The following is a 13,728-nucleotide window of genomic DNA, read 5'->3' on the forward strand; positions in this document are numbered from 1 at the left end:
TTCTTTAATAATAGAACTCCTGAGTTTTCATGGGGCACATACTGAATTATTTATGACTTTTATTTTCTAACCTTTTCCTTCGAATCTGTGTGAGCTAAATGACAAAGTTCTGGTGATTGGGCTGTGAATGGAAGTGATTTATACAATTCTCAGTTCATGCCTTAAAAAGAAAGGGTGAGGTTCTGTGCTTCCTCTTTCTGCCTTACCCTCTCTGGAACATGGGCGTGATCACAGTAGTCAGAGGTTCTGTTGCAGACCAACAGATGGAAGCCGGGTGTCAAGGAGGCAGAACTGTGGGTCAAACACTGCCTGGGTCCTTGAGTCATCCAAAAGCTACTCTAGCCTGGACTTTGATGCGATATAGAAATATTTTATCTTTATTAAGCCTTTGCGTTTTGAGGTGTAGAAGTAAAACATGTATCTTAACTTTCTATTTCTTTATTACTATTTCTACCTCAATAATCTCTACCCTTAACTATGAGTGACCTAGCTCACAATGTAAAATGACACTGTGAAGATGTTATGGTATGTTGTGGGATGCCTACTGAAAGTGTACAGAATTTCTTATTGTAGAGTTAAAACAGTTTCAATGTCCCTAGATTGCTGAGAACTTGCCTACTTACACAGACTAAAGATTTATTGGTTTACTGAGACAACCAAGGCAATGGATGGCAATACCCAGATAGGATATATTGTGGAAAAGAGCCCAAGATGGAGTCAGAAGTGGAATAAGAAGGGCCAGCTAGAGAGGGAGAATGCAGTCAGGAGAGTATGGCTCTCAATTTCAATAAAAGGATCGTCTTATTTAATTAACTGATGTAGAGAGGGAGAAAGAGGAGGGAGGGAGAGCAATCCACTGGTTCACTCTCCAAATGGCCGTATCAGCTAAGGGCATGTCCAAGCTGGGAGCTGGGAACGTAGTCCAGGTCTCCCAGGTGGGTAGAAGGACCCAAACACATGAGCTGCCTCCAGGGTGTGTATTAGCAGGAAGCTGGAATTGAGAGTGGAGCCAGGGCTCAAATCCAGACACCTTGATATATAATCAGGTGTCCCAGGTTGTGTCTTAACTGCTAGGTGAAATGCCTGCCCCAGAGGGACCATCTTAATGAGAGAATAGTTAGAAGATTTTTACCAGGTCAAAATGATTACAAGCCTCAAGCTTAATAGCATAGAAGATTAAATTATTACAAAAGATAGTCTGTTCTTTATAATGTATTGATTCAAAATATAATATTGACATTTTTTATAAGCTGGAAATTATTAAACACTTTTTTGTAAGATTTATTACTTACAATAAGAAGGATTTATGTTAACAGCATTCATTTGATCTCTCATCATAAATTATAAAGATAATCTATCAAGGTTGTTATTGCCAGATTCTTGGCTATTCATGTCAAATGCCTCTGTGAAATTAAATAATAGATGGAAAATTTTTCTGCTGGATTTAGGGACAAGAACACTGGGATCCAACTATGTTTTTGTAGTACAGAAGCTTGACTGCAGCTTAAGGAGTGAGGGGCATGTGAAGAACTGTTGATAGTTTTGCTGTTTGAAGGAGAGAAAAAATGCTAAGGTGACATCCAACAGAGATGCCAGGGTGAAAAGAATGTTTCTTTAAGAGGAGAGACTGGAGTGAGTTTAAGTGAAATGTTGCTTCTATAAATCCTGAGTCTGAGGAACAAATGAAAAGGGAGAATTGCAACTTCCATAGGGTGGAAAAGATAACCCCAGTGGGAAGACTCTGATGTACAGAAGGATTCAAAGAATTGGCATTGGGTGTATGTTATTGAGAGGCTGACATTCCATATGCGAGTGCCTGAGTCCCAACCCTACTCTCAGCTCAGCTTCCTGCTAATGCATACCCCAGGAGGCACCAGGTAATGGCTCAAGTGCTTGGGTTCCTGCTACCCATATAAGAGACCTGAATAGCATTCCTGGCTCTGGGTTTCAACCTGGCTCAGTCCTGGCTGCTACCGGGTCTCTCTGCATTTCAAATAAACAAAACTATGCAATTTAACGTAATAAAATACTCCCAGAAATTTTTTTAAAGATTTATTTATTTATTTGAAAGGCAGAGTTATAGAGAGGCAGAGGGAGAGAAAGGGGAGAGGGAGAGGGAGAGGGAGAGGGAGAGGGAGAGGGAGAGGGAGAGGGAGAGGGAGAGGGAGAGGGAGAGGGAGAGAGAGAGAGAGAGATTTATGTTTTCCAGCTGCTGGTTCACTCCCCAAATGGCTGCAATGGCCAGAGCTGAGCCAATCTGAAGCCAGGAGCCAGGAGCTTCTTCTGGGTCTTCCATGCAGATGAAGGGGTCCAAGCCTTTGGGCCTTCTTCTACTGCTTTCCCAGGCCATAACAGAAAGCTGGATTGGAAACGGGGCAGCCAGGACTTGAACCAGCACTCATATGGGATGCCAGCACTGCAGGCTGCAGCTGTACCCGCTATGCCACACTGCCAGCCCCCACAGAAAATTTGAATGGAAAGATAATGTGTATTTTCTGTGATGCTTTCAAAAATCTCTGTATTAAGAACATGAGCAAAAGAATTATCCTCAGGAAAAGGGACACCATGTTCAGTTTACTTGCAGGCAAAGAGGAAAGTTTTATGAAAATCTCCTTGTATCAAGCCAGAGCCTTGTCTTCTTAGGGACAGAGAAATCAAATCAGGGAAAAATGGACCAGTCCATTGCCGGGACACCTGAGTCCTGGTCATGCCTGAGTCATGTCTGTAAATGTGAAGCTAATATTATCTGGGTTGTCAGCTCTATAGAGATAGTTTTATATAAGACACTGTGTATAACAGAGCCCTAAAATGGCAAAACCTTACTATACTATTGTAAATTAGTATTTACAGTTTGAATCACAATGGCTAAGGAGAGGTCTATTTCCTGTCAGCATTTTCAGGAAGAAATAAACAAATTTAATTACGTAAATAGTGAGTCCTTGACAGAAAAGAGAGCACACAATTTAGACAAATTCTACACAACTCTGAGTGATTTTGTAAATAATTATTGCTGGAAAGCTGAGGTAAAGGGGCAAGAGAGAAAAGTAAAGGTAAAAAAAAGAGGTAGTTCGTGGAAAATGAAGCAGGAAAGCAAAGTACAGGAAAACACATGAGATTATGAGTAAACGAGATATTTGTGAATTGAGAAGAATTAGGATTGAAAGGTCAATGGACTTTAATAAAAAAACAAATGAAAAGTAGTTTTCCCAATTGTTGAAGTACTTGCCAGGGACTGATTCAAACTTTCCTCAGTGTGCATTTATCTGACTTTTCTAGGAAGAAAACATTTAAGCTTTGTGTAATTCCTATCAGTGGCAGTAATGAAGGACATTTCAATGGTTACATATTAACCACCTTCAAAATCAGCAAGCTCCACGGGTGACATTACCACATCCATCCTATGAGACAGTTCACTGGGTTTATATTTGCACAAGTATCTTGGGCAACTAAGGTTGGGGCAAATGTGTAGCTACATAGATGTCCTCAGAGTGATTCTCATGAAGTATTCAGTCAGCTTTTAATGAGAAAAGGTACTGGAAAGTACAAAGATGAAAAGAATAACAAGTTCACATACTGTTTCTGTTCTAACAGTGTTTGCCATAGTTTCTTGAACTCATCAAAAAGTTTAGTATCTGATCTTTTCCATTAAAATCCACTTGCTCCATTAGTTTCTAATGGGGACTGATAGCCACAAATGATCCATTTTACCAGACCCTACATTATGATTCAGTGGAATTGGTGCCTTAACTGAAGCAATTTGCTACAAACAATAAAATGCAATAACCACGTTACATACACATACTTTTGTCCATATAGATGTATTTTGTGTGATGAATCTATACTGTGAACTTGCTGGGTCAAAGAAGATATACATTTAAACTCTTGATGGGATGAGTTTGCCATAACAATTAAGAAGCCAATTGGGATGTCTGTGTCCCATAGCAAAGCTTGGGTTTGATTCCAGCTTCCCGCTGATACACATCCTTGGAGGCAGCAGGAGATGCCTTAAAGACATGGATCTTTGTTACCCTTGTGGGAGACCTGGATTGAATTATCGCTGTTGCAAGCATTTAGGGAGAACCAGCAGATGGAAGATTTTTCTCTGTCTTTCTCTCCTTCTCTCTTCACTATTTCAAATAAATTTTAAAAAATAATAATAAATAAACAAAATAAAATATTTTATGGCTTACCACCACACTAACTTCTCCACATCCTCACCAAAATTTGTTATTTTTTTATTTTTGAATGGTAGCCATTCTAACTGGGGTTAGGTGAAACCTCATTGTGGCTTTTGTTTGCATTTGCCTGGGCTTCTTTTCATGTGTCTGTTGGCCATTTGTATTTCATCCTTTGAAAAATGCCTGTTCATATCCTTAGCCCATTTCTTTTTTTTTTTTTTTTTTAGGGAAGGAGGAAAAGCTGTTTATTAAATATCTGCATTTGCCTTTATACCTTTAATCCCATTAAATCTTTTTTTAAAGATTTATTTACTTGAAATTCAGAGTTACACAGAAAGAGGAGAGGCAGAGAGAAAAAGAGGTCTTCCTCTTTTTTTTTTTTTTTTTGCTAGGTCACTCCCAGTTAGCCTCAACTGCCGGAGCTGCGCCGATTCAAAGCCAGGAGCCAGGAACTTCTTCCATGTCTCCCATGTAGGTGCCGAGGCCCAAGGACTTGGGGAATCTTCTACTGCTTTCCCAGCCACAACAGAGAGCTGGATCCGAGGTAGAGCAGCTGGGTCTCGAACCAGCACCCATATGGGATACTGGCACTTCAGACCAGGGCATCAACCTGCTGTGCCATAGCACCAGCCCTCATCCCATTAAGTCTTAATAATGACTCTATAATCTATCAAGTGGTAAAGTTTTCCATTTTTGTGGGTATAGTCCTTTAGGCTCAGATCACTTACATACTTTACTAGCTTAAGAATATAAACTGGTCAGATTTGAGCTCAGATCTGATTTCAAGAGTGTATCAGGAGACTTAAACCATAAAGCGATTTTAAAAAGGTGGAGTTTTAACATAATGAATTACTAAGCTATGATAAAAGAGTAACTCTAAAAATATAAAGTATAAAGAGTACCCTGGAACTTTGGGAATTATTTCCAAGCAATGACAAAATTTGTAAGATGACCTCTTCTGTAAGCCTGGGGTTCAGACTTTGTTGGAAGAACACCTTGCAGGTGGCAGCTTGCTTTGGCCAGTCTGGGTCTCTAGCTCTTGGCCAGAAGGTGGGCAGGAATAGATTGTAGAGGAAGCTTGGAGCACTGGTTACAAGCCTAGAGTATGTGGTGCCTATGTGGAGAAGGCGAGGGAAAGTGGTCTACAGAATGGCTAGGATAGCAGGGTAGCCAGGGTACTGTGCATGTTGCTGGGGCCAAGCACAGTTGCATGTGCTCTGTATTCCCATTGAGAAGATCCTTCATCCTGCAGTGCTCCCAAACTCTCAGCCAAGAACCATGCTCTCCATAAAGGAGAAATGGTGAAGGAATTCTGTCCATTATTGAAGAGCAGGTATTGAAGTATGTATTTGGCACCAAAATGCAGTAAGTTGCTAACTGGAAAAAAGTGGTCAACAAATATCTCCTTCTCCTACTACAGCTGTTGCTACTGCCTGTGCTTTCTTATTTTTTTAATGTTTATTTAGTAGATATAAATTTCCAAAGTACAGTTTATGGATTACAATGGCTTTTTCCCCCCATAACTTCCCTCCCACCCTCAACCCTCCCATCTCCTGCTCCCTCTCCCATTCCATTCAATGAAGATTCATTTTCGATTATCTGCATATACAGAAGATCAATTTAGTATATATTAAGTAAAGATTTCATCAGTTTGCTCCCACACAGACCACAAAGTTCCAAATACTGTTTGAGCACTAGTCATATCATTAATTCATATTGAACTACACATTAAGGACAGAGATCCTACATGGGGAGTAAGTGCACAGTGACTCCTGTTGTTGATTTAACACATTGACACTCTTGTTTAAGGAGTCAGCAATCTCCCCAGGCTCTAGTCATGAGTTGCCAAGGCCATGGAAGCCCCCTGAGCTCACCGACTTTGATGTTATTTCGACAAGGCCATAGTCAAAGTAGAAGTTCTCTCCACCCTTCAGAGAAAGGTACCTCCTTCTTTGATGGCCCCGTTCTTTCCAATGGGATCTCACTTGCAGAGATCTTTCATTTAGGTCCTCTTTTTTTTTTCAGAGTGTCTTGGCTTTCTATGCCTAAAATACAGGCAGATCCAAATGCCTTAAGGGCTGATTCTGAGGCCAGAGTGCTGTGTAGGACATCTGCCATTCGATGAGTCTGCTGTGTATCCCACTTCCCATGTTGGATCGTTCTCTCACTTTTTGATTCTATCAGTTAGTATTAGCAGACACTAGTCTTGTTTATGTGAACCCTTTGACTCTTAGACCTATCACTATGGTCTATTGTGACCTGAAATTGATCACTTGGACTAGAGAGGTGGCATTGATACATGCAACCTTGATGGGATTGTATTGGAATCCCCTGGCACATTTCTCACTCCACCACTTGGGGCAAGTCAGCTTGAGCATGTCACAAATTGTACATCCCCTCCCTCATTATTCCCACTCTTATATTTAACAGAGATCACTTTTCAGTTAACTCTAAACACCTAAGAATAATTGAGTGTTAATTACATAGCTCAACCAATAGTATTAAGTAGAACAAACGAAAATACTAAAAGGGATATAATATTAAATTGTATATCAACAGTGATGACAAGGGCTGATCAAGTCTTTCTCATAGTGTCCATTTCATTTCAACAGGTTTCCTTTTAGGTGCTCAGTTTGTTGTCACTGATCAGGGAGAACATATGATATTTGTCCCTCTGGGACTGGCTTATTTCACTCAGCATGATGTTTTCCAGGTTCCTCCATTTTGTTGCAAATGACCGGATTTCATTGTTTTTACTGCTGTATAGTATTCTATGTGTACACATCCCATAATTTCTTTATCCAGTTCACTGTTGATGGGCATTTAGGTTGATTCCATGTCTTAGCTATTGTGAATTGAGCTGCAATAAACATTAAGGTGCAGACAGCTTTTTTGTTTGCCAATTTAATTTCCTTTGGGTAAATTCCAAGGAGTGGGATGGCTGGGTTGTATGGTAGGGTTATATTCAGGTTTCTGAGGAATCTCCAGACTGACTTCCATAGTGGCTTAACCAGTTTGCATTCCCACCAACAGTGGGTTAGTGTCCATTTGCCCCACATCCTCTCCAGCATCTGTTGTTGGTAGATTTCTGAATGTGAGGCATTCTCACCAGGGTAGGTGAAACCTCATTGTGGTTTTGATTTGCATTTCCCTGATGGCTATTGATGCTGAACATTTTTTCATGTGTCTGTTGGCCATTTGGATTTCCTCTTTCGAAAAATGTCTATTGAGGTCCTTGGCCCATCTCTTAAGTGGGTTGTTTGTTTTGATGTTGTGGATTTTCTTGATCTCTTTGTAGATTCTGGTTATCAACCCTATATCTGTAGCATAGTTTGCAAATATTTTTTCCCATTCTGTCGGTTGCCTCTTCACTTTCCTGACTGTTTCTTTTGAAGTACAGAAACTTCTCAATTTCATGCAATCCCAATTGTTAATTTTGGCTTTGACTGCCTGTGCTTCCAGGGTCTTTTCCAAGAAGTCTTTGCAGGTGCCAATATCCTGCAGGGTTTCTGCAATGTTCTATAATAATTTGATGGTGTCGGGTCATAGATTTAAGTCTTTAATCCATGTTGAGTGGATTTTTGTGTAAGGTGAAAGGTAGGGGTCTTGCTTCATGCTTCTGCACATGGAAATCCAGTTTTCCAAGCACTATTTATTGAATAAACTGTACTTACTCCAGGGATTGGTTTTGGATCCTTGATCAAATATAAGTAGGCTGTAGATGTTTGGATTGATTTCTGGTGTTTCTATTCTGTTCCATTGGTCTATCCATCTGTTTCTGTACCAGTACCATGCTGTTTTGATTACAACTGCCATGTAGTATGTCCTGAAATCTGGTATTGTGATGCCTCCAACTTTGTTTTTGTTGTACAAGATTGCTTTAGCCATTCGAGGTCTCTTGTGTCTCCACGTGAATTTCAGCATCATTTTTTCCAGATTTGAGAAGAATGTCTTTGGTATTTTGGTTGGTATTGCATTGAATCTATAAATTGCTTTTGGGAAAATGGACATTTTGATGATATTGATTCGTCCAATACATGAGCATGGAAGATTTTTCCATTTTTTGGTATCCTCTTCTATTTCTTTCTTTAAGATTTTGTAATTCTCATCGTAGAGATCTTTAACATCCTTGGTTAAGTTTATTCCAAGGTATTTGATTGTGTTTGTGGCTATTGTGAATGGGATTGATCTTAGAAGTTCTTTCTCAGCCATGGCATTGCCTGTGTATACAAAGGCTGTTGATTTTTGTGCATAGATTTTATATCCTGCTACTTTGCCAAACTCTTCTATGAGTTCCAATAGTCTCTTAGTAGAGTTCTTTGGATCCCATAAATAAAGAATCATATGGTCTGCAAAGAGGGATAGTTTGACCTCTTCCTTTACAATTTGTATCCCTTTAATTTCTTTTTTCTTGCCTGATAGCTCTGGCTAAAAATTCGAGAACTATATCCATAGCAGTGGTGAGAGTGGGCATCTCTGTCTGGTACCAAATCTCAGTGGAAATGCTTCCAACTTTTCCCCATTCAATAGGATGCTGGCTGTTGGTTTTTCATTAATTGCTTTGATTGTATTGAGGAATGTTCCTTCCATTCCCAGTTTGCTTAGAGTTTTCATCATGAAAGGGTGTTGTATTTTATCAAATGCTTTCTCTGCGTCTATTGAAAGAATAATATGGTTTTTCTTCTGCACTCTGTTAATGTGGTGTATCACAATGATTGATTTGTGAATATTGAACTACCCCTGCATACCAGGGATAAATTCCACTTGATCGGGTGGATGATCTTTCTGATGTGTTGTTGCATTCTTTTGGCCAGAATTTTATTGAGGATTTTTGCATCTATGTTCATCAGGATGAATAGTTTGAGAAGAATTGGAGTTAGTTCTTCTTTAAATGTCTGATAGAATTCAGCAATCAATCCATCCAGTCCTGGGCTTTTTTTGTAGGATGGGCCTTTATTACTGTTTCAATTTCTGTCTCAGTTATGGGTCTGTTTAGGTTTTCTGTGTCTTCTTGGTTCAATTTAGGTAGGTTGCATGTGTCCAGGAATCTATCCATTTATGATAGATTTCCATGTTTGCTGGCATACAAGTCCTTGTAGTAATTTCTGATGATTCTTTTTATTTCTGTGGTGTCTGTTGTTACATTTCCTTTTTCATCTCTGATTTTATTTATTTGAGTCTTTTCTCTTCTTCTTTTTTAGTTAGTTGGGCCAATGGGGTGTCAATTTTGTTTATTTTTTCAAAAAACAAGCTCCTAGTTTGGCTGATTTTTGTAATTTTTTTTTGATTCAATCCTGTTGATTTCTTCTCTGATTTTAATTATTTCTCTTCTCCTACTAGCTTTGGGTCTGGTTTGCTGCAGTTTTTCGAGATGCCTGAGATGCATTGAAAGCTCATTTATTTTGGCCGGCGCCGTGGCTTAACAGGCTAATCCTCCGCCTTGCGGCGCCGGCACACCGGGTTCTAGTCCCAGTCGGGGCACCGATCCTGTCCCGGTTGCCCCTCTTCCAGGCCAGCTCTCTGCTGTGGCCAGGGAGGTCAGTGGAGGATGGCCCAAGTTCTTGGGCCCTGCACCCCATGGGAGACCAGGAGAAGTACCTGGCTCCTGCCATCAGATCAGCACGTTGCGCCGGCCGTAGCACGCCTACCGCGGTGGCCATTGGAGGGTGAACCAACGGCAAAAAGGAAGACCTTTCTCTATGTCTCCCTCTACTGTCCACTCTGCCTGTCAAAAAGAAAAAAGTAAAAAAAAAAAAAAGCTCATTTATTTGATGCCTTTCCCATTTCTTGATGTAGGCACCTATTGCTATAAACTTCCCTCTTAACACTGCTTTTGCTGTATCCCATAAGTTTTGATATGTTGTGCTGTTATCCTCATTTACTTCCAGAAAATTTTTGATTTCTCTTTTGATTTCTTCTATGACCCACTGTTCATTCAGGAGCATGTTGTTCAGTCTCCATGTGTTTGCATATGTTCTAGGGATTCCTGAGTTGCTAATTTCCAACTTCATTCCACTATGGTCTGAGAAGCTGCATTGTATGATTCTAATTCTTTTGAATTTGTTGAGACTTGCTTTATGGCCTAGTATGTGGTCAATCCTAGAGAAGGTTCCATGTACTGCTGAGAAGAATGTAAACGCTTTATGTGTAGGATGGAAAGTTCTGTAGATACCTGTTAGATCCATTTGGGCTATAGTGTCCTTTAAATCTACTGTTTCCTTTTTGATTTTCTGTCCAGTTGATCTGTCTTTTTCTGGGACTGGAGTATTCAAGTCCCCCAGTACTATTGTATTGGAGTCTAAGTCTCCCTTTAAGTCCCTTAACAAGTCTTTTAAATAAACCGGTGCCCTGTAATTAGGTGCATATACATTGATAATCATTATATCTCCCTGTTGAATTGATCCCTTAATCATTAAATAGTGCCCCTCTTTGTCTCTCTTAACAGTTTTTGTGGTAAAGTTTATTTTGTCTGATATTAAGATGTCTATGCCCGCTCTTTTTTCATTTCTGTTGGCATGGTATATCTTTTTCCAGCCTTTCACTTTGAGTCTGTATGCATCATTGTTGGAAAGATGAGTTTCTTGTAAGCAGCAAATAGATGGGTTTTGTTCCTTAACCCATTCAGACAATCTGTACCTTTTAACTGGAGAGTTGAGGTCATTAACGTTCAATGTGACTATTGATAAGTAGTAACTTCGCCCTGCCATTTTCCCAAAGATATTTTCTAACATATGCTTTGAACTTCCTGTGATCTTTTGCTGTGAGGTTTCCTTCCTTTACCTTCTTTCATATTGATGACCGTGTTTCTGTGTTTCTGTGTGTAACACATCTTTAAGCATCTTTTGCAGGGCTGGACTATTGGTGACAAATTCTTTCAATTTCTGTTTGCTATGAAAAGTCTTTATTTCACCTTCATTCACAAATGAGAGCTTTGTAGGATATAATATTCTGGGTTGGCAGTTTTTCTCTCTTAGTACCTGGGCTATGCCTCCCCATTCCCTCCTAGCCTGTAGGGTTTCTGATGGGAAGTCTGCTGTGAGTCTAATTGGAGATCCTCTGAGAGTAATCTGGCATTTCTCTCTTGCACATTTTAGGATCTTTTCTTTATGTTTCACTGTGGTGAGTTTAATTACAACGTGTCATGGTGAGGATCTCTTTTGGTCATGTTTACTAGGGGTTCTATGAGCTTCCTGTATTAGGATGTCTCTGACCTTCTCCAAACCCGGAAAGTTCTCTGCTAGTATCTCACTAAAAAGGCCTTCTAATCCTTTCTCTCTCTCCATGCCTTCAGGAGCTCCTAGAACTCGAATGTTGGGATTTTTACTAGTATCCTGTAGATTCCCAACAATATTTTTTAGATTTCTAATTTCCTCTTCTTTTCTTTGTTTTGACTGTATACTTTCCTGTGCTCTGTCTTCTAAGTCCGATAATTCTCTCTTCTGTCTCACTGACTCTGTTTTTAAGGCTCTCTAATGTGTTTGTCATTTGATCTATCGAGTTCCTCATTTCATTTTGATTTCTCTTCACTATCACACTTTCCTGTTCTACTAGCTTCTGTGTTTCATTTTGATTCCTCCTTAAGATTTCATTTTCACAAGAGAGATTTTCTATCCTGTCCAATAAGGATTTCTGTAGTTCAAGAATTTTTTTTTGAAAACTTCTAAATGTTATCATAAATTTTTTGAAATCCATATCTTGCATTTCTTCTATCTCATCATCTTCATAATCTTGGCTTCAGGTATCTTGTTCGTTTGGGGTTGTCATAATGTCTTCCTTGTTCTTGTTCCCTCTGTTTCTGTGTTTGTTGTTTAGCATTGTGGAAATATTCTTTGAATTCTTCTTCCCTCGCTGTGGTGTTTTTTTCTTGTTATACTATGACTGTGTTAAGTGGACTGTCTGCTTTTGGAGGAGCCTTAGAGGCTTTAGATGGGTGTGGCCAGAGAGCACTATTTGGTTCTTTAGGGTTAAGGGTGTGCCAAAGGTGACACACTCAGGTTAGACATGGTAAATCTCTCTCTTTATTTATTTATTTATTTATTTATTTTTTATTCTGGAGGGACGTAATACTGCACAGCTGAGCGGAATTGGAGGTAGTCATCTTCCAATCTCTGGCTTCTGTGGGTATATCATTCATCTGCTTTTTCCCAAGGACCACACAAAGAATCTGTGCTGCCCTCAGTGTGGGCTCAAATTCTCCCACCGGGTTGCCAAGGTTACTGTATTGTAGCGTCTCTGGAGAGTACTCATGTGAAGTACGTGAGTTCTCTCAACCAACGTCTCTTTTTTCACCACCTCAGTTCATTAGCTCCACCCATTCACTAAGTCCTAACCTCCTGTTATTTCACTCCTCCCCCACCCCAAATCAGGTTTTTCTGTTTGACTGAGGGCAGGCGCAGCTCTGAGGTCGTGCACAGCCCTGAGGTCGTGCACCTTTTACGTATATCCAAAATGGCGCCTGCTCTTTGTCTCTTGCTCGCCTTTGCAAGGTGGGTGGAAAGAGACCGTACCGGTCCCTTTTTTTTTTTTCTCTCTCTCTCTCCTGTAGTTAGTCTGGTGAACTTTCCTCAGCAGGGCTTCAAGCCATTTCCCTGCCAATGTCTCAGGTTACTGAGCTCACCTCCCCTTCCAGAGTAGATGCGTAGACTCCGCTGTTGGGCTTCAGAGCCATGTGCGTCCTTGCTCTCCCCACAGGCCATTCTGTTGCATATACAGAATATACAATTTTCCCAGAACCTGTTGTTGAAGAGTGGGTCCTTCCCTCATTGGGTTGTCTTGGTACCTGTTGAACACACTCTGACCATGTACAAGAGGGCATATACTTGGCTTCTTTCATTCATGAAATTATTTGTCTGTCTTTATGCCAGGCTTTATGCTGGTACCACACTGTTTTCATTGCTATGTCTCTTTAATATATTTTGAAGTCAGGAAGTGTGAATCTTCCAATGTTGTTTTTTTCAAAACAGTTTTAGCTATTTGGGATTCCTTGGGATTCCATATGAATTTTAGGATGGATTTTTTTCTTTCGAAGATGAGCTTTTACTATATATTTTGCTCTAAATTTTTTTATTAAAATACATGCATTAGAAATAACTTCCTATGTCAGTGTAAAAATCAATATTAGAGAAATATATTATTGAGAATATTTATAATTAGCTTGTATATGTATATAATAATATATAATAATGTTGATATTCAATAAGTGTTTTGTAATTCTAATTATTGCTTCAATAATCATCCTTGATTTAAGGAGTATTTTAAAAATATTTTATTTATTATTTATTTGAGAGGAAGAGTTACAGACAGTGAGAGGGAGAGGCAGAGAGAAAGGTCTTCTATCCACTGGTTTACTCCCCAAATGGTCGCAATAGCTGGAACTGGGCAGATCTAAAGACAGGAACCAAGAGCTTCTTCTAGGTCTCCCATGAGGGTGCAGGAGCCCAAGCACTTGGGTCATCTTCTATTGCTTTACCAAGCCATAGCAGAGAGTTGGATTGGGAGTGTGGCAGCTGGGACCAAAACTGGCGTGCATCTAGGATGCTGGCACTTCAGG

This window comes from Lepus europaeus, chromosome 6 (genome assembly GCF_033115175.1).
Source record: "Lepus europaeus isolate LE1 chromosome 6, mLepTim1.pri, whole genome shotgun sequence".
Taxonomy (NCBI): Eukaryota; Metazoa; Chordata; class Mammalia; order Lagomorpha; family Leporidae; genus Lepus; species Lepus europaeus.